At 42.4% G+C, this 22,705-nt stretch overlaps 1 protein-coding gene across 1 annotated transcript in view; it reads left to right on the forward strand.

Moving 5' to 3' along the window:
• The window catches only part of CCDC73 (coiled-coil domain containing 73), a 250,798-nt gene that overhangs the window by 38,438 nt on the left and 189,655 nt on the right, over positions 1–22,705 (forward strand). The window contains exon 3 of the mRNA XM_048852773.2: positions 19,569–19,649. The gene's annotated coding sequence lies outside the window, so the exon portion shown is untranslated. The remainder of the gene's footprint in view (positions 1–19,568; positions 19,650–22,705) is intronic.

A 22,705-nucleotide genomic window follows, 5' to 3' on the forward strand; every position in this document is an offset into this window, starting at 1 on the left:
CTGATGAAGTGAGCTGTAGCTCACGAAAGCTCATGCTCAAATAAATTGGTTAGTCTCTAAGGTGCTACAAGTACTCCTTTTCTTGTTGTGTTTTAGTGGATGTCAAGCAGCCTAGCCTCCTCCACCCCCAAACATAATGGGCACAATTCTCAGGCCTAGGAAAAAGGGTATATTTTTAATCCCTGATAAACTAATCCATGTAGCAAGCCTAGTAAAGACAAGGCAGTTGTACTTTAACTCATATTAGCTGGTCAAGATAAACCCAACAGAACACTCTAGGGTTTAATAGTTAATAGAGATTACAACTACATTGTCTTCACTAGGACTGTAACAGGGGTTAGTTAACAGATTAAAATACACCTTGGCATTGTCTTTACTGCCATTAAAGATGTGTTTTTACTGCAGGACAACTAACACACATTAGCTATCCTGCTGTAAAATCTTAGTGGAGACAAGGTACTGTAGTTTTTACTGTGAAGTAGCTAGACAAGGTCAATACTATACCCCAACCTATAGCTGAGCTCACCTATTTATTCTTTTTTGCAATGAAGATTGACACTTTCACTAACAAAAACATCTTCAGTTGGGCTGTAAAAGGCCCTTAAAGATGGCAGAAACAGCTCCCTGAGAACAAAGGTGCGGGAACACTTTGTATAGGGGAGGTGCTGAGAGCCATTGAACCAAACTGTAAACCCTGTATATAATGGAAACTATTTCAAGCCAGCACCCCTAGTTCCACCACCTGTGCCTGAGAATACCTCCTGCACAGTGGACCTTCTTGACTAGCACAGAGCTGTCATAAGGGGAGGTTAGATCCTAGACCCCGGGGGTAGGAGGCCCAGGGAGGGGTTGGACTGTGAGCCCACCCTACACTCACCCCGCTGTGGCTCCTGTACCATGATGTTGGCCCCGCTTCAGCCCCTTGGCTTTTGCCACAGCATGCAGATGGGATCCTCCCCCTGCAATGTACCTTTCCTGGCCCTGAGTTGGGGTTTTTTGTGAGGGTCTTGTGTTCCCCCCGCTCCCTGGTGGTTGGGGAGCCTGTACAAGCGCACTGAGACTTTCCCTCTGCCTACTCTTAACCTCCCCTTCCTGCTGCAGGGGGCAGAGTGTCTGGCTGAAACTCACCTTACTAGGGCTATTGCTTCCCAGGGACTGTGGGAAACAAAGCATAAATTAGGTCCTTAAGGACTCCTTCTGCCTACCACACAAACTCAGAATGTTTCCTCAGACTGCCTTCCCACACAGTACTCATCTTCCAGGCAGGAGAAGGCGTGTTTAAAATAGCTGTGGAGCTGAATTCAGAACCTTTTGAAGCAAAGGGGATGAAGCACCTCCGTTCCACAAGTTCCCTCACTTAGCCCAACCAGCTCACCTCTCCTTCCCAGCATGCTGGAAAAAAAGATCATTTTAGGATTTGGGCCATTTTAAAGGTTGTAAACCAAAAAAGTTTGAGGATCATTGGGGTAGAATATATAATGAGCTGGCTAGCAGAATTCTCAGAAACAAATCCCTGTCTGTGCTGGTCAGGAACCACAAGTGATTCATGTTTCATGATTTTACTTAATAGTTTTGTCTGTAATGGGTGGATATTATTTATTTACTTCAGGGGTGAATAACTTAAGGGACGTACTGGTACACAGGGCGGCTGGGGTCCTGAGCAAGGTGGAAGGGCGGCTCTGGGCCCCTGGAAGGGGCAGGGCCTCTTGTGGAAGGGGTGGGGCGGGGGCCAGACTCCCCCAGCCAGCCCTTGAGCGCTGCCTGGCCCGTGCCACCCGGGGCTCTGGTGGCAATTTAAACAGCCAGTGGCTGCCACCGCTAGCGCTACCCTGGAGCTCCAGCCCTTTAAATCGCTGCCGGAGCCCCGGGGCTCCCAGCCACTGCTGCTACCCCAGGGCTCCAGCATCGATTTAAAGAGCCTGGGGCTCTGGCTGCTGGCGTGATAGTGACAGCTGGAAGCCCCGGGCCCTTTAAATTGCTGCCAGAGCCCCCTGCCACCGCTGCCACTCCAGGGGCAGTGACTGGAGCCCCGGGCCCTTTAAATTGCCACCGGATCCCCAGGATAGCGGCAGTGGCCGGGAGCCCAGGGGCTCCAGAAGCAATTTAAAGGGCCCAGGGCCCCAGATGCTGGCGCGGTAGCAGCGACCCAGAGCCCCAGGCCCTTTAAATCACCGCTGGAGCCCCACGGTAGAGGTGGCGAGCCCGGGGGCTCTGGCAGGCCCCAGGGAAGCTGCCCCTTTTGCGCCCCCACTTCAGTGGCCCTGCCAGTACGGTCAGCTGTGTACCGGCTCTTACCGGTATGCCATAGCGGCTTACTTTCACCTCTGATTTACTTACCAAATAGTGTGATGGTGGTTTGTGTGTATATAAAAGGAGAAAAGTAAAACTCCTGTGAGATAAAGTACCGTTTGAAGGCAAGATAATACTAGATACATATTTACATTATGACATTTTTTACTAATTACATTTCCACACATTTTACAGCGGAGGAGTGGTGCCTCTCTTGCACCAGAGCCCTACCTAGTACTGGACAAGGGGGCAGGAGTCTCAGGGAGCCTCACCTCAATCCCAACCTTCCTTAGAGCAACTGCTGGGCTGTTCTCAGCTGCGCCACCAGAATAGAATACCACTTAATACCCTGCAGTGAAGAGATACTTAGTGAATATGTCATTTATTTTTGTGGGGAGGAACGTTACTTATACCTGAAGTGCTGCTGTCCTGATTGTGACCTAAGAACCTCTTAATGTCAACTGGTAAAGGGGTGCAGAGGGGTTACAGGAATCTCAGGAGTCTGGTGTGTAAATTCTAGTTCACCAAAGAATGTCATGCAAGGTCTCACATAAAAGCCAGTGTCACACTGGCCATCGAGATCATTGCAAAATTTATGTACAGGTGTTGTGTAAGGAGTTATATCCAAAAATATGTTCTGAAAGTCTGTATCTGTGAAGCTGGCCAACAGCAATGGTGAAAAATAGGTTCTGATAATAGACTGAATGCACTATAAAAATATGCTGGACAGATGGGCTGAGTTAAATATATTGAACCAACACTCCCAACACCCCCTTCTCTACACTGGACACAAGTGCTAGTAGATGTCCTAAGGTAGCATGCCTACACCTGTTTCTCTTTGGGATGGGCATAGGCCACTTTTGCTTATATGGATCTGGAAACCCCTGACACAAAAACACAACTGCACATATAAACAACATTAGGCAGAGGAATGGGTGCTGAAAGGGGATGGGAGACAAAGGAAGTCAACGGGCTGAAAGGGGATGGGAGACAAAGGAATCCAAACAGTGAAACATTAAACAAACAAACAAACAAAAAACCCAAACCCCACAATACAGCAATTCCATCCCCCACATCCAGATATGCCCATAAAAATTTATTTTCATTGAAATTTAGTGTCTAAATTACTTCTTAAAATGGGACATAGGCTCTTAAGTGACCTAGGTTTGTTATGAAAAATTTACCCTATGTCTTCTTACATGTGTGTTCTCCACAACTCATTTAGACACCCAGAAGAATGGGTTTTGCATAGCATCCTTTCTATTGTCCCTCCTTAATGTTCATTCCCAGCCTCTCCAAAGAGAGTACAAGTCCACAGTCTGGTCCCAATGGCAATCCTGTTTTATTGAAATCCATTACAATCACAACTGGACAAAGAGAGACCAGATAATTTATGGGATTAGCAACAGGATACAGAGCTTCTCACTTCTATCTCATAGGTGGGTCAGTAGTAGCTAGATATCGTTACCATCTAATGCAGGGGTAGGTAACCTGTGGCATGCAAGCTGATTTTCAGTGGCACTCACAGGTGCTCAGGTCCTGGCCGCCAGTCCGGGGAGCTCCGCTGTGAGCCTGGGGTCCCAGTCACCGGCCCGGGACTCTGCAGCCTCCTCCAGCTGTGGCGCACTGGCCCCAGCCTGGGGCAGTGAGGGGTGCAGACAGGGTCAAGAGGGGGTGCAGCTCAGTGCTCCCACCTTAAAAATTGTTCCAGCACCACTGTACTGGGATATTTTTAAGTCCTAATTTGCTGCTTACATCATGATCACGCCACGTGGAACAGCGCACTGCATTTGACATTGTGCATGTCGTCTGTCATGATTTTTTTCCCCCCCACTGTAAGTTGAGGGGTACATTTGACAAAATGTCAGCTCCTAAGAAAGCAAAGTTAGATGCACATTCATTTCAGCCTTTTTGGACAGAGACATCTGGATTTATTCAAAAGAAGGACCGTGCTGTCTGTGCTTTCTGTTGTGAAAGTGTTGTTTGTTGCACATCAAATGTTCAATGACATTGGTCAAACGAAGCACAAGAAAACCTTTGATGAAGCAGACAAGACTGAATCGATCAAAAAGGTAGTAGCAGGATATGAGAAGCAAAGCAGTGTTTTTAAATGTTTAGGTGTAAGTAAAAATAAAGCCACAGAAGGAAGTTACAAGATTGCACAGTGCATTGCAAAAAATGGAAAGCTGTTTACGGATGGGGAATATATAAAGTTTTTTTCAGCAGTTCAGAGGTGTTGTTCAGTGATTTGCCAAATAGGCTGTTATTTTATTCTATATAAAGATATGATCCTATCTCTGCCAGAACAGTTGAAAGACGAGTAAGCGAAATGGCAGAAAACATTAACGAAAAGCAGACACCTGCATTAAAAGACATAGTAGTGTTGAGCGTTGCAGTTGATGACAGCATGGATATAAACAACGTTCCATGTTTGGCAGTTGTTGCAAGATATTGTGCTTCCAATGAAATCCAAGAGGAACTTTGTTACCTAAAACCCCTGCACAGCACAACAAAGGGCGAAGATACAGTGGAAAGTTTTGTAAGCCATTTTGAAGAACGAGGAATTGACATCAGAAAAATATTTTGTGTAACAAGAGATGGTGTTCCTGCCATGGTCGGAAAACAGAACGGATTTGTAAAGTTACTTGAAGATCAAATTGGCCGCTCGACAGTCAAATTTCACTGTATCAACCATCAAGAAAACCTGTGTGCTAAAATTTCTAATTCAGAGCTTAATAACGTGATGAATATAGTGGTGCGAATTGTGAATTTCCTTGTTGCTCAATCTGCTTTGACTCACAGTTTCAAGCACTGCTAGAAGAGATGGACAGTGCTTATAATGACATTCCACTTCACAGCAACATTCGTGGCTAAGTCGTGGCAAGGTTTTGGTGTGCTTTGTAAACTGTTTTGATGCAATCAAGGCCTTTTTGTTGGAAAAAGGACAAAACTACCCTGAACTGGATGATGACAAATGTCTGTGTAAGCTCATGTTTCTAACTGACATCACCGCTCTCCTAAACGAACTCAACCTCTGTCTCCAGGGTGCAGGGCAAACAGTTCTGCATCTTTATGAAGCCTGGAAGGCATTTGTTGTAAAACTAGTAGTTTTTTCTTGGGATATTCAAACTTCGACTTTCCGCTACTTCCAACACATAAAAGAGCTATCAACACATTGCACTGTCAGTGTCAATGAGATTGGAATGTACATGCAAGAACTGGAATCAGAATTTTCTGACAGATTTCAAGATTTTTAGCAATTTGGCCCAATGCTTTCTTTTGTAATTAAACCTGAAAAGTTCATCGAAAGCGACTTGGATTTGTCTGTATTTCAGTGGATGGGTGTTGAAGATTTCGAAATGCAGCTCATTCAGTAAAAAAAGCTCAGAATTATGGGCATCAGAGTTTGGAGATCTGCGGAGTGCACTTGAAGCTACCAAGAGAGATCACGGGGCCTCTATTCTGACTTGCTGGATGTCCCTGCCAGTGAAATTTAATTTAAGAAAATTGTGTTTGCAATGCTTTCAGCAGTTGGATCCACATACCTGTGTGAACAGGTATTTTCACACATGAAATCTGTCCTCTGTCCTTCTCGGAACCAGTTAACAACTGATCACTCAGAAACCTGTGTGCAGCTTAAAGTATCCAAATAGGTGCCAGACATTGGGAAACTCAGCAAGGAAAAGCAAGGGCAAGGATCACACTAAACTAAATAAGATCTGCATTTTAATTTAATTTTAAATGAAACTTCTTAAACATTTTGAAAACCTTATTTACTTTACATACAATAGTTTAGTTATATATTATAGACTTATAGAAAGAGACCCTCTAAAAACATTAAAATGTATTACAAGCACACAAAACCTTAAATTAGAGTGAATAAATGAAGACTCGGCACACCACTTCTGCAAGGTTGCCGACCCCTGATCTAATGGCATGTTTGGTGGCCTATGTGAGATGAGTTTGGAAGGTCTCAGTCCAGCTCGATTGGAGTCCCAATCACAAAACACATTTGACTCCAATTGGTATTCTTGATCAGAAAGGACCGTGCTGAATTATCTACAGAGACAGAGTCCCTTCTTATCCCAGAGCTGGTTCCTTCAGGTCCTGATTGAGGAACATCAATAGAGCACACTGTAGGGGAAAGTTGCCATGCTACTGCCCATGCTATACCCATCCTGTGACTAGACAGAAAACTTCTCTCCCTGGGACCATCATTCTAGCAACCATTTAACAATACGGTGTTCACTTTTGTACACATTTTAATTTCTTTTTTAAAATGCGAGACTCTCCTGTGGAAAATGAACCCAGAATAAAATAAAATCAACTCAATTTTTAATCAGCTTTGAAATGAATCCACTTCCCCACCTGACCTCTCTCTCCACTATTTTAACTGCAGTAAGATTTCCTGTCTTCCCCCTCTGTGGTACAGTGAACATGTGTGTAGCAGTCTGTGTACTGTGTCACACCTTCCCTTCTTACACTGCCTGTTCCCCTCAGGGCAAGATAATTAGATCAACCCCAATAAAATAAAATATCTGATGAGCTGGGCAGTCCCAGTTATCCCAGCAGGTTGTTAATAAGTGGAATCCTGGGGGACAGCTGCAGTTTTGATGGGAATGGAGTCTACCTGTGAAATAGCAATTTCTGACACATGGAGTATTAGATAGATGTCACATTGGTGGGATGGAGGATTCATAAGAAAGAAAGAGTGTTTAAAGGTGTAGCCGCAACAACAATGCAGAAAGAGCAGGCTGAACTCCAGTTAACTTTCTTGTGATCTGAGCAGTATTGCCAGCCCCTCAAATTCAAAAATCCTGAGTATGGCCCTGAAGAGTAATGACATTAAAAAGAAACATGATTTTTAAGCCAAAGTCATAAATTTGGGGTCTTATGTGTCTTCTGGTTTTGGGGGTTTGTGTTTTTAAGCTTTTCTTCCCCATTAGGACAGGGAACATATTTGAAATGAAAGCTGAGAGTCTGATGTAATCAAGTGAGTCCAGGACCTGGATTTTTTTTAAAAATACCAAGATTCACAAGATATGGGAGTAGTGCATGTGGCATGTTCAAGGCATATATTTGTTTGGAAAGGAAACAGTCACCAATGATGGGTTTTTGGGTAGAGTATGGTAGCGTGCTGTCCATTCAGATTTTATGAAGGAAGGTGTACAGGGAGACCTCAATGATCAGATTTTCAGAAGTGCTCAGTATCCGTTGAAAACAATGGGAGCTGAGCACTTGAAAAATCTAGCCACTAGAATATAGATGATCCATGTCACACAGTTTCAATCCAGACACGAATTTGCTCAATGGAGAAGAACGAGAGAATAGTACACATTTTTAATTTTATTTTTCTTTCTAAACTGACTTTCTGTTCCTAGGTAAGAGGGAGAGAACAGTTTCAAAGTTTCATTAACATTTAAATCACAAAGTAAATTTATTTTCTGCCACTGCAGTTTCCCTTTTTTGCTCTGCTCCGAATAGCCTCTTTCCTTTTGCAAGCCAAGGATCCAGATTCACAAACCCAGACTTTACCCTCAGACTAACATGGAATGCTTCAGTCTGTACAGAATTCACACTAACTAGGACTTTTGGAAACGCATTAATGAAAGTCATGTAAATTGTGCTAGGTCTGCCCTATGCTAAAACCAGCATCCACTATAGAAAAACAAGAATTAATACAGTTTGTGGAAGGAACATATCCATGATGCTTATAGTTCAGTAATTCCAGGGATATTAACATCTCATACAGCCATAAAAAGAATAAACTTGTGATTATGTGGATGTCATATTACGTATCTCTCTCTCTCACACAAACACACACCCCTGGATATTTTAAAGTCAGTGTGTTATCATCCGCTGAGGCTCTCAGAGAACAAGGAATTGCCTCACTGCATCCCTGCAGACTCCCTAGCATTAGGGTCCCCCTATCACATACTAGGGCATGAGTGGTCGTACCTGGTGATAGGAGCAGAAGCCAGAGCCAAGGGATTACAGCTAGAGCCAGGAACCAGAGCCAGAAAGGAAACAGGACAGAAGCAGGGCTGGGAACAAGACAAGCACAAAAATAATCACAAGTACAAATGTAAATATTAAGCAACCAGAGATCAGTTGATGCTGTTGGACTTAAGATCAAGCTTGCTGACTTCCTGGGCCAATCAAGTGGAGTGGTCAATCAGACAGCCTTGCTGTGGCTCAGCTGTGCTCATAGGCTGCCCAGAGATAGGGCAGGTACAGCTGAAAATCCTTATTTCTGATACCTGCATTGCACCTCCAGTGGCTTTAACACCACTTTCCTCCCATGCAGGATGGCTTATCTAGAGAGCTGCAGGCACTGATCTCCGCTAGTGGGAGGGGAAAGTGGTAGCTGAAAGCAATGGTGGTGCAATGCTGATGTAAGCAGTGTCAGGATGAGCTCCACCCTGACATCTGGTGGTGAGGTGTGGCAAGTTGTGGAAAAGAACTTCAGGGGCTGATCTCATTTGCATAGGCACACCCACTCCATCTAGAATGAGACCATAGCTGCCCAAATGGTCACTTTGGCTGCTGTGGGATCCCCAGTGTCCCTGTTATTGGGGCAGGAAGAATAAATTGTTATTACCCTGATTATGGGAACTGTGCTTGGAACTGTATGTGGCCTTTTGTTATGATGGAGGGATTCACCCTCAACTAAGTAGCACTCGCTAGGCAAGGGTCATGGGTTCCAAAACTCTGTGAATAGAGAGAGGTTGGGGGTAAGTATTAATACTTGATAGTATGGGCCCCTTGGTGAGGGCCTTACATGCTAATTGCACTTCCTTCTCTCTCTACTGTGGAATATCAGAGCTAATTTTGATTTCATTAGAAGTCTAGTTATAGACTGCTGAGCTCACTTTGGGCTAACAGTGCACCAGCACTGGGGCTCTCCTACTACAAGCTGAATTCACCTAAGAGCTGAAGTCACTGAGTGTTGTGTTAAGTAGTGGGGGAGCCTGAAGATATATTGTGGAGCAGTTTGTGGGATGGCTGGAGTGCCTTGTAGACAGGCTGGTGAAGCAGTTCGACGCGGAGCAGTTCATGGATGGCAGGAGCTGCTTGTGGGCTGTGGAGCGGAGCTGAGCTGAGCGCAGGAGTTCGTGGGGCGGCTGGCGGAGCGGAGCGCAGGAGTTCGTGGGGCAGCTGGCGGAGCGGAGCACAGCTATGGAGCTATGGGGCGGTCAGCTTCAGATCATGTAAGGTGCCTCTTACCCCCGTCCCATCTCCACCCAGGTTGGGAGGTAAAGCTCCGCAGATAAACTTTCGAACTCTGGGGCTGCCCTGACCAGGGACAGAGACTTTTGGGTCATTGGACTTTTGGGACTTTGGGTGATTTGGGGTTGCTGGACTCAAGAACCAAAGGGAAAAGGGCATGCCCCAATTTGCTTGGGGTGGGTTTTTTTTTGCTCATGGGTTGTGTTATGAATCCTGTTTGTGGTGTTTCTCCAACATAATGCCACATTGTTTCTCTCTGTTATTAAAAGGCTTTTGCTACACTCAGACTAAGTGCTTGCGAGAGGGGAAGTATTGCCTCTTGGAGGCGCCCAGCGGGGGTGGTATATATTTGTCCCAGGTCGGTGGGTCGAGCCGGTTTGCATTGTGTTATTGGAATGGATCCCCTAGATATTGAACCCGGCCCTTGTTGCTGCCAACTCTGACGGGCAGAACTCTGACACTGATACTAGTGCTAGGGGCTCTGAGGAGCTCTGATGAAGCAGCTCCTTGTTCTCAGTCAACCAGTTCCCCTGTCTCTCTAGCTCTCACTCATCCTGGGTTGGAGGATTTGGTGCTGGGGAGCTTTTGCCCCAAGGGGGCCAAGCTGGGCAAGGTATGTTCCTCAGGGAAAAGTAGAGGGAGCCTACACATGGTCCTCCTGGTGCCTTTGAATAAGAGAGAAGTAAGTCCCTAAAAGTAGTAAAGGGGGCCTGTGATGGAATATACAAAATCACACTGGGTCCAAAGGGGTTAAAAGACAATACTGGGCCCAAGTAGCCCTGCACCTCCAGGCCTGCTGGTATGCTCTGACTGGAGGGAGCAGTTTAAAAGGGAGCTCAGAAACTCAGGCAAAGGGGATGGACAAGCAGCATAGGGTGACCAGACAGCAAATGTGAAAAATCGGGACGGGGGTAGGGGGAATAATAGGAGCCTATATAAGAAAAAGACCCAAAATTCGGGACTGTCTCTATAAAATTGGGACATCTGGTCACCTTAAAGCAGCAGGAGAGAGGAATCCTTCTCCAAGAAGCTAGACAGATGGTTGAAATTGAGAGGAGACTCAAAGAGTACATAAGATCCCATAGGCATTGCTTTTTCTAGTTATCATCCTCTTTGAAAACTTGTAGGTCCGGCAGGGCCTTGCTCCTTTGGACTTCATTGGTTGTAGGGTAATTGATTGATTGGACTATAGAGGCTATGTCCCAAACTGAAGGGATCTATTGGTAGGAAGTAGCCCACAGAAGGGAACTCAAACTTATTATAGGGAGTCAGTGTTGCTTCCCACTGGAACTAGGGTTGCCACCTTTCTAATTACTGGTAACTGGACCCCTGAGGCCCTTCCCCCTGTTCTGTCTCTTCCCTCCGCCCCATCCTCACTCCTCTCCCTTCCTCCCCCGCCATCACTTGCTGGATTATCTCCCCCTTGATCCCCAGGCTCCCTGTGTTCCATAGCTGTGGCTGGGACGGGAGCTACTGGAGCCTGATAAGGAGCCTGCCTGCAGGTAGGAGGTGGCCCTGGCTGAGCAGGGGCTGGCATGGGGTAATGACCTGGTGCCTCTCCCTACCCCATGGTAACCAGACTTTTGGTGTACTGTCAATACATCTGACCGGACACTCCCAGGTCCCCTTTTTGACTGGACTTTCCAATTGAAAATTAGCACCTGGCAATCCTAAATGGCACCCAGACACAGAAGCCCAAAACTGGACTGTCTTGATAAAACATGGATAGATGACAACTCCAGCTGGAAGCCAGTGGAACAGGAGGGGCTGGGTTCCCTTACCACAGCCCCTTAAGGGCTAAGGCCCAGATGCAGGTGGAAAGCTGAAGATTCCCAGCTTAAGGTCAGGAACAGCTATGGCTATTGTCTTGCCAGGGAGGCAAGGGGTTGGAAGTCAGGTGTACTAAACACTAGGCTGCTTGGCCCTCTGAGCCCACTGTCACAAGGCCCAGATCTGCCTAAGCCTTCCTGTAATTTGAGCACCGGTTTTAGGTCCTTTCAGCAGCCTGTTTTGGGATATTGTGAGATCAAGCTTGCTATGAAGCTGCAGATCTACAGAACCTCAGTTAATACCTACTCTATTGTATAACAGTGAGTTAAGTACAGTATTATATCCATTTTGTAGACTAGGATATTGAAACAGATTAAGTGATATGCCTTGGATGACATTGGGAATATGTGGCAGAAGTCTCCAGAGACCCTGTCCTATGCCTGTCTTTCCTCCTTTTATGTTTGTTTATCTTCACTTTAAGGCCTTGTTTTCACAGGGAATTTGTTAAAACATTCCACCATTTTCCTAGCAATGTTAGAAATGTTAAGGGAGATCAGATACTTAGACAACAGGGTTATTAAGATGCCAGTGTCCACCAGAACCTTGCCTACACTAGAGCTCCCACCACAGGAGATGCAACTGTAGAAGATTTTAACAAAAGTGTCAGTGTTGATGAGACCTATTTTGTCCCATTTTAGCATCTTTGTATGGATCTCTTTCACAATCTAAAAGCTTATCAACATGATAAAGGGTGGCTTATGGCCTTGTCCACACAAACTTACATCAGTTTAGCTAAAGATGTTTTTAAATCAATTGTGTTTAAACTGTATAGACACTTATTTTGATTAAAAAGTAGGTGATGTCAATTTTAGCAAAATTGATTCCTTACTGACAAATTTAAATGGAATAAACTGTCTATCCAAGATTTTGTACTAGGGTGTGTGTGTGTATATATATATAAAAATAACTGGTTTTAAAACTGATTTACATGAAATCAGTGCAACTTTCTTGTGTAGACAGGCCCCAAGATCAAAGCTGACCATCTTTAGAAATAGATGTAAGAAGTGAGATACACATTAAATTCACAGTCAAAGGAAATTTTGTTGGGCATTTAGCTAGCTAGTCAGGTGTCTCTCCATTCTATAGGATAAATTCAGATGTGGTAAAGAAGGTTGTCATAAATATAAAGGGAAGGGTTAACACCTTTAAATCCCCCCTGGCCAGAGAAAAATCCTTTCACCTGTAAAGGGTTAAGAAGCTAGGATAACCTCGCTGGCACCTGACCAAAATGACCAATGAGGAGACAAGTTACTTTCAAAGCTCGGGGGTGGGGGGACAAAGGTTCTCTCTGGCTGTGTGATGCTTTTGCTGGGAACAGAAAGTAATCTAGCTAGATATGCGTTAGATTCTGTTTTCTTTAAATGGCTGAGAAAATAACCTGTGCTGAATGGAATGGATATTCCTGTTTTTGTGTCTTTTTGTAACTTAAGGTTTTGACTAGAGGGATTCTCTATGTTTTGAATCTGATTACCCTGTAAGGTATTTACCATCCTGATTTTACAGAGGTGATTCTTTTACTTTTTCTTCTATTAAAATCCTTCTTTTAAGAACCTGATGGCTTTTTTCATTGTTTTTAAGATCCAAGGGTTTGGGTCTGTGTTCACATATGCAAATTGGTGAGGATTTTTATCAAGCCTTCCCCAGGAAAGGGGGTGTAGGGTTTGGGGAGGATTTTGGGGGGAAAGATGTTTCCAAGCGGGCTCTTTCCCTGTTATACGTTTGGTGGTGGCAGCAATAAAGTCCAAGGACAAAAGGTAAAATAGTTTGTACCTTGTGGAAGTTTTAACCTAAGCTGGTAAAAAATAAGCCTAGGGTGTTTTCATGCAGGTCCCCACATCTGTACCCTAGAGTTCAGAGTGGGGAAGGAACCTTGACAAAGGTACAACCCCATTAATAAAAATTAACTCCGTATCCAATCCCATTGAACATGACCCTATATTTTTAGTATGTCAGTGGGCCTGATGTATTGCTTCTGTTAATGGGAAATGTGAATAGACCCAACTTTGAACCATCTGTACTGTAATGTACATCTAGATCCCACAGTTACAGTGCCTTATTAATCTGTATAATAAGCAGCAAGTAACTGTAAAAAAATATGAGAGGGTATTGTGCACAAATAATAGCTACCTTTCACATTTACATTAGTTGGCTACCTACCACATAAAATATACCACAAACCTTAACTAGTGGTAAGCAGATCACAATATCATTATACAGCCACTTGGTAGCCTCATCTTAACTTTTTCCCATATAGATATATGAAAACAATAGATCTCAATAAAATCAATACTAATACAAGTACAACAAATGCTTAAGGTACTCAGAACAGAGATATGGAAGGAATCCTTCTACAGCTCCATTTACAGTGCTGCAGAATTATCAGTGGCTTTTGTACATTTCAGTTTCCTGATATTCAGTGAGTCATTCAGTTACAGCAACTCTGATGATTTAACAAATCATGTGATAGTGGAGCTGGAGAAGAGGTGTAAAGAAAGCAACAGGAAGTGGTCCTTTAGACTGTTATGAAAGCTAACTAAAGTAGTAATTTTCCTCAAACCTTGTGGGATAAATGTTAGAGTAAATACTGTATGATCACAGATATGTAACTGGAGAGAGAGACTGAGACTTCAAAACAAGATCCCTAAAATGAGAAATTAAATGAAAATATTTATTTTAGAAACTGTCGATTAATACAAATAATTATGTGGAAATTCCTATTTCCTAAAAATATCCCCAATTCATTGTTCATTTTATCCATTAAACTTGTGTATCTATATTTTTATACCTCACTCATCACAGTGGTATCTGAGAACTATATTATCTTACTGAAGACCTGAATCAGAATTCCATATTTTATTTGTCTGAAAAGTAAAACTATCTTTCTGCAAGGGTTGGGCACTATCTGTTAGTGTGCACTAATTTTTCATTTCTGCCCCCTGAATTAACATTTATTTAGCCACAAGGGAAAGTAGTAGACTGGTTCCAGACTAGTCCCTACATTAAAACACAGGTTAATAAAATTTATTTATTTGTCATCAGGAGCATTCCAGCACAGAAATAAATGTAATTCACAATTAATAGGATTCCCTCTAGTTGGTATTATGTTGTATTAGTAACTGGAAATAATGCACTGTTAGCCAATATTTCTATGACTATTATATATAAACTTCTTGATAGGAATATTTAAAAAAAAATTAAATTGAAATAGTCTAAGATCACGTAATATGTGCACCAACAAGTTAGCTGGGTATAGACCCCGGTGGTCTGACTTAACTAGTAATTCAGACAGAACAGGCAAATGACTTTTTTCTTGACAATGCTACTGTTGTAATGTGCAAAAGAATCCTATTATGACTCTATGGCCACAGGCTTTACAAAAAGAACAACAACCATAGCAACAAAATATATGCTCTATCTGAAATACTAGGGTTTGTGTAATTTTCCAGTTCAGTCTTTCTCAGTCTAATAAGTATAAAATGACAGAACATTGGCAGTGCCAGTTTTTAAAAGGCATATAGTTCTTTGAAAGCTGGATTTGTTGGAATATTATAATATTCTGAATTTAATGAAGTGCTACAAATCCTGAACGTACGGTTAGAGAATGACACCCTGTAGTGGGTTTTGAAAATATCTGCATCTGAATGGTACTCTTGAACTCTGTAATTGACTTCCTGAATCATAGAGTGTTTCTTTTGTCCTTTATGCAGAATTATAATTTAAGGTTCCAAATGCAATAAACTTCTGTCAGTGTGCAATAAGCTCATTCATCTTAAAAATAGTAATCTGAAGAAAGTTCAATTTAACTGTTTTTTTCATTCAACTCATGTCAAACGGCTTTTCAAAATACAGCATTTAATAAGAGCTTTAATTAATGAGTGTACCATTTCAGAACCTGCCATAAGAAAGATGTGAACAAACTGGAGAGAGCACAGAGGAGAGCAACAAAACTATAAGAGGTCTAGAACAGATGAGTAAAGGTTGAAAGAATTGGGTATGTTTAGTTTAGAGATGAGAAGGCGGGGGGGAAAGATAATACTCTTCAAATATATTAAGGTCTGTTACAGAGAGGATGGTGATCAATTGTTCTTCATGACCATTGAAGGTAGGGCAAAAATTAATTGGCTTAGTTTGCAGCAAGGGAGATTTAGGTTAGATATCAAGGAAAAACTAATCATCAGGGTAGTTAAGTACTGGAACAGGTTACCTTGGGAGGTTGTGGAGGTTTCTAAGTCTTTGGAGGTTTCTAAGAACAGGTTAGACAAACAACTGTCAGGGATGGTCTAGATATATTTAATCTTGCCTCAGCATGGGGGATGGGGTGGACTAGGTGACCTCTTGAGGTCCCTTCCAGCCCTACATTTCTATGATTCTATAATGCGCTCATATAATTCACTATATTATTTTCATTGTATTTTAATTTTGTTTAAATTTTGCCAATTCCTATTATATTACTTTCATATCATGAGGGCTTTTTTAAAAAAAACCTAGTACTAGATGTTTCATCCCAGAAGACATGACCTAGTGTTGTAAACCTCAGGCTTGAGGCTCCCTGTGTTTATAGTCTCAAATCCCAGTAGGTGATTGAATTTAGCAGTTCAGCCGTTGTGAAAAATCAAGTAAATGGAGGTATTCCAGGGCTGAATTTAGCCTGTAATTTATGAATTCACGCTTTCCTATGCAGACCAATTGCTTTTAAATTTTATATTTGGAAGAAGAAGAAGTAATATTTAACATATTGATTGCTTCATGGAAAAGTAAATCAGTATCCCCAGTTTCACCAAAAAAGGTCCCTCAGCTCCCTCTAATGTCAATATAAATTGGGGTACTCAGAATCTAGCAAGACTGCATCTCTGCTCTCTACCAGTTGATCACGTTATATTCAGACATAATTTACTTAAGATGTAAATACCTTCCTGTTTTGTATGGTTATTCGAAAGGCTAACATGATTTTAGACTATTATATAAACTTCTTGATAGGAATATTTAAAAAAAAATTAAATTGAAATAGCCAAAATAATTGTTTAGAACAATGCGCAATATACATTGAAATTATAACATTATCAGAATCCCCTGAATAGTGTGATGAAAGTCAGTTTCTAGATTTTTCTCATAAAAACGTTATCTTGTTTGCATGAGATATCTCTTGAATGTCATTTGAAAACAAAATGTTCTTATGGTTTCTAGTATCTAAGAGCCCTAGCCAGCAAAAAAAAATCCATGGACCTCAGACATGCAACCCTGGAAAGATCCTAGGTGTGTAGGAGGGTGACCATACACTAATCATTTGGATTTGTCACAGCATACTCCGTGGAGCCACAGAATCATAGAAACAGGAGACGTAAAAGACCATATAGGTCATTTTGTTTCTAGTCCATCCCCATGCATGTACAGCAATGTTCCCCAGAGCAGAGGTTCTCAAACTGTGGTCCATGGACCACCAGTGGTGCACAAGTTCCATTCAGGTGGTCTGCAGATAGTTCCCTCTAAGGTGCGTGCTTGGGCAGCTGCACACGAGAGAATGAAGGGCCACCCACCTAATTAGTGGAGCTGCACAGGCATGGCTCCACTAATTAGGTGCCTGGACATGTAAGGTGAGGTGGTGGCCTTGAGGGGAATAGGGGGTAGGTGAGAGGGGGAAGTGGGGTGAGAAGAGGGTGGGGGGAATTTGGGACGTGCAGGGCTGCAGCCACCAGAGAAAGAGGTGACTGCGGCTGCCAGGGAGAGATGGCCCTCCTTCCCAGTCTCAGCTCTGTGGCAGGGGAGAGACCCCTCTCCTTCTCAGCCCCAGCTCGGGTGCTGCTGCGGCGGGGAAGAAAGGGCACATCCATTGCATTAGAAATGTAAGACTACTGATATTAAAATATGAGTTGTGTGCTTTTATTTGTAAAAAAAAAAAAAAAGAAAAACTTTAAGGTTTTTTTTTAATATAGCACTTTTATCCAAAGTGCTTTACAATAGTTAGCTAATGGTACAAACAACATTTGGAAAGATCATTAAGTGGTCCGCCAAGACCCTCAGCAATTTTCAAGTGGTCCGCGAAAAAAAGTGTTTGAGAACCACTGCTCTAGAGCATATTTTCTATCACTTTTTTTCCAGTTTAAATAGTCTTCTTTGGGAGATTTTCACAATCTGGTAGATCTGTGGGAAATTTTAACCTGATATTCAGCCTACATTTTCTCTTTATTAATGTCAGTTTGACTGGAACTGAAAATTGAGGCTTGTGTTTTCTTCTCCTGTACTTGGGGTGTCCTTTGAATAGGTTTATCTTTTTGAAAATAAGAGACTGATTCTGTCTCTTATAACTTTTTCTCCCTCTATGCTTTGGAGTTAGTGCTTCTGTCTCCTTGTACTTTGATTACATTCCTTTTTCATGTAAATGTCCCGTAGTATCTTTGAACAATTTATTCCCCCGTTTAAACTGCTTACTTTTCTTTTTTACACTAGAGGGAGCATTTTACTGTGCTTTCTTTTTGCTGCTCTTGTATTTTCTATGTTCACAGAGATGTATTTGCTTATTGTTCTTTTTACATATTCATATAATCATAGAATGCATTTTATCTAGTTTGTACACCGTACTTGGAAAATTTAGTGTTTTGAACAAATTACCATTCACAAATTATTTGAGTTTGTGTGAATGTAACGCTTGTGTCCCATGGATTGTCAGTCCTTATACATGAAGTCTTTTATTTATCCACAGAATGGGTACAGCCAAAGCAGGAGCAACACAAGCTTCCCACACTGCACTGCAGATGTGTCTCAAGTCTAATTTTAAAGGGAGGCGATAGGTTTGAGAGGCGATAGGTTAATTCATTCTCCACACCTATTCAATCCTTGTTCTCTTTGTAAAGACGGCAAATAAAAGTACCAATTGCTGTGGTGTATATTGTGATATAGTCCTCACAAATCTTATATCGGTTTAACTAAAATCAGTTTTTAAATCAAGTTAGTTAAACTGATGGAAACTTCTGTGTTGACACGGTTAAATCAGTTTACAATGGACTTGTACTGATTTAGCTTAATTCAAAATGTTTTGATGTAAGTCAGTTGTAAATGGATTTAAGTGTGTCCATACAGGTTTTGTATCAGTTTAACTAAATTTATTTTAAAATAACTTTTAGGTTGACAGTGCCTTAAAGTCTGAATAAAAACACTTCCTAATGGCTAGGCAGCAGTTCTGCGGAAAAGGACCTAGGGGTGACAGTGGACGAGAAGCTGGATATGAGTCAGCAGTGTGCCCTTGTTGCCAACAAGGCCAATGGCATTTTGGGATGTATAAGTAGGGGCATAGCGAGCAGATCGAGGGACGTGATCGTTCCCCTCTATTCGACATTGGTGAGGCCTCATCTGGAGTACTGTGTCCAGTTTTGGGCCCCACACTACAAGAAGGATGTGGATAAATTGGAGAGAGTCCAGCGAAGGGCAACAAAGATGATTAGGGGTCTGGAACACATGACTTATGAGGAGAGGCTGAGGGAGCTGGGATTGTTTAGCCTGCAGAAGAGAAGAATGAGGGGGGATTTGATAGCTGCTTTCAACTACCTGAAAGGGGGTTCCAAAGAGGATGGCTCTAGACTGTTCTCAATGGTAGCAGATGACAGAACGAGGAGTAATGGTCTCAAGTTGCAGTGGGGGAGGTTTAGATTGGATATTAGGAAAAACTTTTTCACTAAGAGGGTGGTGAAACACTGGAATGCGTTACCTAGGGAGGTGGTAGAATCTCCTTCCTTAGAGGTTTTTAAGGTCAGGCTTGACAAAGCCCTGGCTGGGATGATTTAACTGGGAATTGGTCCTGCTTCAAGCAGGGGGTTGGACTAGATGACCTTCTGGGGTCCCTTCCAACCCTGATATTCTATGATTCTATGATTCCTCTCAGTCTCCAGTCTATTATTTCTTGTGGTGTCATAGTCTCACTAGTTCTCCAATTTCCATATAGTGCGCCAGAAAAAATGGGCTAGAAAGAACCTGATATTTCTAATGCTGAAGTAGAAAAATCCACATTAAAAATAAACAAATAGACTTTCACGCTTTCTTTATATGCCAGTAACAAACTAAAAAGGAGACATCTTATTTTCCTCTTTGCAGATCACATTTAATGTGGTATTAACTTCATAGCCCTTGTGGGCTCATTTAAATTATTAAACAATTATGAAGCAAGCAACAAACCTTGAACATGAGAAAAATAACCTTTTTATACTCCTTTATACTGTTTCATTTTGCAGATTTCTTGGCAGCAGTTTGCAAAGAGAACAGTCATTCCAATGAATTGATGGTAGGGTTTACCAGCTATATTGAACCATAATGTAAGTATGTATTTCTGAGACATACTTAATATATTGAGTATAGATTGTGGTTCTGTAAATGATCAGAGGTGATTTTGCTTCTTGTTTTTTTGACATTTTTCCCTGTGCGTTTTTTAATCTGCCATCTCCTGTAGTATCTTACATCCACCAGAAAGATGGGCAAATAGACTCTTCATGCTGTTGTTGTGTATCTGTTTGGTAATATCAAAGTGTGACCAGATCAGCACTCCACCCAATCAAACTTCATAGATCCTTTTTCATTGGTTATCTTCTTCTAGCTTTTGATCCAAGATTATTTAGGAGGAAATCTCAGCCAAGTTTGCCAACAGGCTTTGCACATTTGTTGACTTTGCAGGTCTACAGTATGTTAGATGCAAAAATAATGTAATTTAAAAAATGTTCTGCTCCCTAACCAGAGTAGCAGTGGTATCTGCTGATCTCAAACTGAATTTCAAGCTTGGTTAGTACTTAGCAGGGAAACCCAGCAGCAGAAAGTGGTGGGTAGGTTCAGCAGGTGGCACACTTTTCTTTGAGTCAGCATGAATCAAGGCTCATGTTGGTGTTAAACTGTACAGTTTTGATACCGATTTCAGATTACAGATAGGTGATCCATGTATGGAGGCCTTGAAGGATAGTACTCTTTGGTTAATGACATGGACTCAAGAAATCAGATTTTCTACTAACTTTTTAGAAGGCCATCAATAGCAAATACAGAGAAAAGCTTATCAGTTCTGTTTGCAAACAGCATCTTAGTTTTTCCTTTGGAAGTATGACTTAACATCTAAAGCAGGGGTGGCCGACCTGTGGCTCTGGAGCCACATGCGGCTCTTCAGAAGTTAATATGTGGCTCCTTGCATAGGTGCTGACTCTGGGGCTGGAGCTACAGGAGCCAACTTTCCAGTGTGCCGCGGGGTGCTCACTGCTCAACCCCTGGCTCTGCCCCTACTTCACCCCTTCCCACCCCCTCCCCTGAGCCTGAAGTGCCCTCACTCCTCTCCCCAGAGCCTCCTGCAGGCCACGAAACAGCTGATGGGGAGGTGCGGGGAGAGAGGGGGAGGCGCTGATCGGCGGGGCTGCGGGTGGGTGGGAGGTGCTGGGAGCAGGGGGGTGGAGGAGCTGATGGGGTGCTGCTGATGTATTACTGTGGCTCTTTGGCAAGGTACATTAATAAATTCTGGCTCCTTCTCAGGCTCAGGTTGGCCACCCCGATCTAAAGTTATTTTTAGGAGGAAGGATAGGATGAGACTGTCAAAATCTGAACTCTGTTAAATTCATGCAATGCAAACTAACTGCAAATTAAGTCAATGGTGTTACTTTGGACATAGTCATGTAATTTAGTTTAGGATGTGACAGTTCATAATGTACATTTGAAGGAATTTCTTTTATAACCTTACCTTAAAAGTTTATAGTCCTTTCAAGAGTAAATGTCTGCCATTTCTTTAATTACACTAATTTTAAAACTTTATTAAATCTCTGGATACACTGTGCTAATATGTTACAGGAACTCAGTTTGAGTATCAGGAGAAAAGTATATCCCAGTGGTTCAATTCTGAATTCATGAATAGATGAACCAATGTCAGTTCAACAGTTAGAGTCCTTTCTGCCATCCATATATTGCAGTGATATAAATGTTAAATAAATAAATAAAAATCATTCTCAGCTGTGCAATGGACTCTGAAATGTTTTCCCTGGATGATGCAGAGCCCTGTCTTTTTATTTCAAGTAATTAAATCAATGATGGGTTCACATCTAATTTCATACCAAGTCTTCCTTAAAGTGATGTAACTGCAGTCAATTGCTTTGCAAAAAATTTGAACAATTTCATTATGAGAACAGACATGCTCTGGAGGTGGAGACTATAAGAAGGAGATGGCTGGCTCACTTTCTAAAACCATATATCAACCATGTTTCCTTTAGTCTCCCCCATTGTATAATCCAGGGAGAAGATTTGTGGGTGTTTTTTTGGCAACGAACAATTAAATACAATTTTGTCTAAATATTTTGTGATTTCTCATATATCACTAACATTGTCAGATTAAAAATCATGGTTCCTAGCAATTGCCAAAGCTCCTGCAAGTTTAATGGACTAGTCCCCTTAGAGACTGCTCTGTGCAAGGACTGGGTTGGCATGGCACTTTGGCCCCATGGAATAGAGCTATGCCAGCTTTATACCACCTTGGGAGTCCTCTGTGTGCTGCCTTAACACTGTAAAGCAGCTGAAAATGGGAGGGAGGGGAGGCAGAGATGTGGCTTTTATGGATGTGCACAGCTTCTAAAAAGAAACGAACTAATAATAAACAGTGTTTGGGGAGAGTTTGAGCTGTTGTTCCCTTGATCATCCTTGTTCAGCCTCAATCAGCCTTGTGATCACCCTCCCCTGTGTGATTTACAAGGGGATAGGGCTGACCTAGGAGGAAAGGCCTTAAAAGCTAGAGGCTAAAAGAGCTAGCAAACAGGGGACTGCAAACAGCGGAGTTTGAGAGAGGTCGAAGGAGATCCCCCTGCTGAATGAACAAGGTATGAGTACTAACCTTGGGGTGAGTGTGTGTTTTTTTTATTTCTTTCAGGTTGTTTCAGTTACAGGGTCAATTGGGATTGTGTGTTTGGGGACAGTTTGAGCCATTGTTCCCTTGCTCATCCTCAATCAGCCTTGTGATCACTCTTCTCACCCTCCCCCCCACATGATTAATGAGGAGGTAGGGCTGACTTAGGAGGGAAGGCCTTAAAAGCCAGGGGCTAAGCAATCAAGGGGAGCAAACAGGGGAGTTTGAGAGAAGGAGTTTGTAAGAGGGAGTCATAATATTATCATTATGACTTTGACAAATAGGGAAGAACTGGCTGAGAATTTGAAAGTGGAAGGCAACTTGGGTGAAAGCGATCATGAAATGGCAGAGTTCAGAATTCTAAGGAATGGTAGGAGGGAGAACAGCACAATAAAGACAATGGATTTCAAGAAGTGAGACTTTAGCAAACTCAGGGAATTGGTAGGTAATATCCCATGGGAAGGAAGTCTAAGGGGAAAAACAACTGAAGACAGTTGGTAGTTTTTCAAAGAG

Source organism: Caretta caretta, chromosome 6 (assembly GCF_965140235.1).
Source record: "Caretta caretta isolate rCarCar2 chromosome 6, rCarCar1.hap1, whole genome shotgun sequence".
Lineage (NCBI taxonomy): Eukaryota > Metazoa > Chordata > Testudines > Cheloniidae > Caretta > Caretta caretta.